At 41.9% G+C, this 5,003-nt stretch overlaps 1 pseudogene; it reads right to left on the reverse strand.

Annotated features, from left to right (window-relative positions):
• Nucleotides 1–219: 219 nt before the first annotated feature.
• Nucleotides 220–337, reverse strand: LOC124557335 (annotated as a pseudogene).
• Nucleotides 338–5,003: the final 4,666 nt, after the last annotated feature.

The raw sequence follows: 5,003 nt of genomic DNA on the forward strand, positions 1-5,003 counted from the left end.
ACTAAACTAAACTCTGTCCGAACAGACGCTGAAGGCCCAACGGAACCGACCGGCAGCCGTGTCATCTTCAGCCCACAGGCGTCACTGGATGCTGATATGGAGGGTCATGTGGTCAGCACACCACTCTTCCGGCCGTATATCAATTTAGGAGACCGGAGCCGCTAATTCTTAATCAAGTAGGTCCTCTGTTTGCCTCACAAGGGCTGAGTGCACCCCGCTTGCCATCAGCGCTCGCCACACCGGATGGTCACCCATGCAAGTGCTAGCCCAGCCCGACAGCGCTTAACTTCGGTGATCTGGTGGGAACCGGTGTTACCACTGCGGCAAGGCCGTTGGCCTTGATACTTTGCCGCCTTGACTATTTCATCTTTCTAAACTTCCTATGCCACTTGTATTGTAATTTTTTCCCCAGTTTCCGTCAAACATTGAGTAACGCTCCGTACGAAGCTCTGATCAACTTCTGGTTCTTTCAGCCTACCTGTGTCCCATCTGCTCTACAATTCTGCAGTTGCGGCAATTCATATCCAATAAATTATGGTAAGAGTTCATATCCGACCCTTCAAACATTTTGCACTTTAAGATCTGGTTTCGAAATTTTTCTTTCCATCATATAAATTATCAGAAAACTGATGGTATCTCCACATCTCTTCCACGAATATAATCTTCTTTCTTGATTCTTATATCAACTGTTTCGATGATCAAATTATGCTACGTGCGAAATTATATCAGTAGGCTTCCCCTTTCATTCATTTTCCCCAAATCCTTGTTCTCATACTATTTATCATTCTCTTCCTTTTCCTACAAGCGAACTGAGGACCGTTTTGGTAAATCTAAACATTTACAAAAAGTAAAAGTTGTAGGAAACCCCTTTTTTGGAACAACTTTAGTAATGCATGAACTAGAAATTTAAAAACACATATGTCTTCCAAATAATATTTTGATATAGATATTATAACGAAGTGTACATTCAAACGGCAGGGGCCTTTTCCGAAACTGGACAACTGCAGAACCACTCTCCTTTAAAATGACCAACAGTTTGTTATTTGTGATAACTTCAAGTTATCTTACATAATAATTCTAAGCAATTCATTTACCATCATATTCAGCTTCATTGTTGTTAGTGTTACTGCGATCCTGAAGAGCTTCTGTATAAAACACATCTGCTTCGTCCGGGCAGTTGGAGACATACTTTAGTAGTTCTTCGCACTGATTTTATTTTCTAAACTTAATAATGCAGCGCAACCCGTTTCTCTGAAGTTCGTGACACAATTTTTTCAGCACTTCAACCAAGTTTGCAGATCCATATTATGTGTTTTTTACTTTGCACACAAAACGATTTTTTATAGCCGTCTGTTATGCGAGAACTCATGCTTCGCTTATTTTGAATGGCACTTTTTTTAAATGACTTTCTTGATTATGGATTTCGTATCGTGGATTTCCTCCACCCATGAGCCATAGACCTTGCCGTTGGTGTAGAGGCTTGCGTGCCTCAGCGATACAGATAGCCGTACCGTAGGTGCAACCACAACGGAGGGGTATCTGTTGAGAGGCCAGACAAACGTATGGTTCCTGAAGAGGGGCAGCAGCCTTTTCAGTAGTTGCTGGGGCAACAGTCTGGATGACTAACTGATGTGGCCTTGTAACACTAACCAAAACGGCCTTGCTGTGCTGGTACTGCGAACGGCTGAAAGCAAGGGGAAACTACGGCCGTAATTTTCCCCGAGGGCATGCAGCATTACTGTATGGATAAATGATGAAGGCGTCCTCTTGGGTAAAATATCCCGGAGGCAAAATAGTCCCCCATTCGGATCTACGGGCGGGGACTACACAGGAGGCGGTCGTTATCAGGAGAAAGAAAACTGGCGTTCTGCGGATCGGAGCGTGGCATGTCAGATCCCTTAATCGGGGAGGTAGGTTAGAAAATTTAAAAATGGAAATGGATAGGTTAAAGTTGGGTATAGTGGGAATTAGTGAAGTTCGGTGGCAGGAGGAACAAGACTTTTGTTCAGGTGAATACAGGGTTATAAATAAAAAATCAAATAGAGGTAATGCAGGAGTAAGTTTAATAATGAATAAAACAATAGGAATGCGGGTAAGCTACTACAAACAGCACAGCGAACGCATTTTTGTGGCCAAGATAGAGACGAAGTCCAATGCCTACTACGGTAGTACAAGTCTATATGCCAACTAGCTCTGCAGATGACGAAGAAATTGAAGAAATGTATGATGAGATAAAAGAAATTATTCAGATACTGAAGGGAGACGAAAATTTAATAGTCATAGGTGACTGGAATTCAACAGTAGGAAAAGGAAGAGAAGGAAACGTAGCAGGTGAATATGGATTGGGGGTAAGAAATGAAAGAGGGAGCCGCCTGGTGGAATTTTGCACAGAGCACAACATAATCATAGCTAACACTTGGTTCAAGAATCATAAAAGAAGGTTGTATACATGGAAGAAGCCTGGGATACTGATAGGTTTCAGATAGATTATATAATGGTAAGACAGAGATTTGGGAACCAGGTTTTAAATTGTAAGACATTTCCAGGGGCAGATGTGGACTCTGACCACAATCTGTTGGTTATGAACTGTAGATTAAGACTGAAGAAACTGCAAAAAGGTGGGAATTTAAGGAGATGTGACCTGGATAAACTGACTAAACCAGAGGTTGTACAGAGTTTCAGGGAGAGCATAAGGGAACAACTGACAAGAATGGGGGAAAGAAATACAGAAGAAGAAGAGTGGGTAGCTTTGAGGGATGAAGTAGTGAAGGCAGCTGAGGATCAAGTAGGTAAGAAGACGAAGGCTAGTAGAAATCCTTGGGTGACAGAAGAAATATTGAATTTAATTGACGAAAGGAGAAAATATAAAAATGCAGTAAATGAAGCAGGCAAAAAGGAATACAAACGTCTCAAAAATGAGATCGACAGGAAGTGCAAAGTGGCTAAGCAGGCATCGATAGAGGACAAATGTAAGGATGTAGAGGCTATCTCACTAGGGGTAAGATAGATACTGCCTACAGGAAAATTAAAGAGACCTTTGGAGAAAAGAGAACCACTTGTATGAATATCAAGAGCTCAGATGAAAACCCAGTTCTAAGCAAAGAAGGGAAATCAGAAAGGTGGAAGGAGTATATAGAGGGTCTATACAAGGGGGATGTACTTGAGGGCAATGTTATAGAAATGGAAGAGGATGTAGATGAAGATGAAATGGGAGATATCATACTGCGTGAAGAGTTTGACAGAGCACTGAAAGACCTAAGTCGAAACAGGGCCCCGGGGGTAGCCAACATTCCATTAGAACTACTGACAGCCTTGGGAGAGCCAGTCCTGACAAAGCTCTACCATCTGGTGAGCAAAATATATGAGACAGGCGAAATTCCCTCAGACTTCAAGCAGAATATAATAATTCCAATCCCAAAGAAAGAAGGCGTTGACAGATGTGAAAATTACCGAACTATCAGTTTAATAAGTCACAGCTGCAAAATACCAGCGCGAATTATTTACAGACGAATGGAAAAACTGGTAGAAGCCAACCTCGGGGAAGATCAGTTTGGATTCCGTAGAAATATGGGAACACGTGAGGCAATACAGACCCTACGACTTATTTTAGAAGCTAGATTAAGAAAAGGCAAAGCTACGTTTCTAGCATTTGTAGACTTAGAGAAAGCTTTTGACAATGCTGACTGGAATACTCTCTTTCAAATTCTGAAGGTAGCAGGGGTAAAATACAGGGAGCGAAAGGCTATTTCGAATCTGTACAGAAACCAGATGGCAGTTATAAGAGTCGAGGGACATGAAAGGGAAGCAGTGGTTGGGAAGGGAGCGAGACAGGGTTGTAGCCTATCCCCGATGTTATTCAATCTGTATATTGAGCAAGCAGTAAAGGAAACAAAAGAAAAATTCGGAGTAGGTATTAAAATCCATGGAGAAGAAATAAAAACTTTAAGGTTCGCCGATGACATTGTAATTCTGTCAGAGACAGCAAAGGACTTGGAAGAGCAGTTGAACAGAATGGACAGTGTCTTGAAACAAGGACATAAGATGCATATCAACAAAGCAAAACGAAGATAATGGAATGTAGTCGAATTAAGTCAGGTGATGCTGAGGGAATTAGATTAGCAAATGAGACACTTAAAGTAGTAAAGGAGTTTGCTATTTGTGGAGCAAAATAACTGATGATGGTCAAAGTAGAAAGGATATAAAATGTAGATTGGCAATGGCAAGGAAAGTGTTTCTGAAGAAGAGAAATTTGTTGACATGGAATATAGATTTAAGTGTCAGGAAGTCGCTTATGAAAGTATTTGTCTGGAGTGTAGCCATGTATGGAAGTGAAACATGGACGATAAATAGTTTGGACAAGAAGAGAATAGAAGCTTTCGAAATGTGGTGCTACAGAAGAATGCTGAAGATTAGATGGGTAGATCACATAACTAATGAGGAGGTATTGAATAGAATTGGGGAGAAGTGGAATTTGTTTCACAACTTGACTAGAAGAAGGGATCGGTTGGTAGGACATGTTCTGAGGCATCAAGGTATCACCAATTTAGTACTGGAGGGCAGGGTGGAGGGTAAAAATCGTAGAGGGAGACCTAGAGATGAATACACTAAGCAGATTCAGAAGGATGTAAGCTGCAGTAGGTACTGGGAGATGAAGAAGCTTGCACAGGATAGAGTAGCATGGAGAGCTGCATCAAACCAGTCTCAGGACTGAAGACCACAACAACAACAACAACATGTACTGCGATTGGCTGAGATGAAGTTACGACGAACTCTTCCTCTTGCGGGTGGCAATGGTATAGAAAATGAACCACTTGCATGTTTTCTTGTATTTACACTGTCCAGTTACATTAACGTGACCACCGCCTATGTTCGACGTCAACGCTTAATCACCACTCACAGATGGCAGTTGGCAGCACTAGCAGTGGAGGGTACAGCGTGTCTGAGGGACACGGAAAGCAGTGCAGTCGTTGTCGTAACGTGGAAACGGAACGATCTATCTGACA

Source organism: Schistocerca americana, chromosome X (genome assembly GCF_021461395.2).
Source record: "Schistocerca americana isolate TAMUIC-IGC-003095 chromosome X, iqSchAmer2.1, whole genome shotgun sequence".
Taxonomy (NCBI): Eukaryota; Metazoa; Arthropoda; class Insecta; order Orthoptera; family Acrididae; genus Schistocerca; species Schistocerca americana.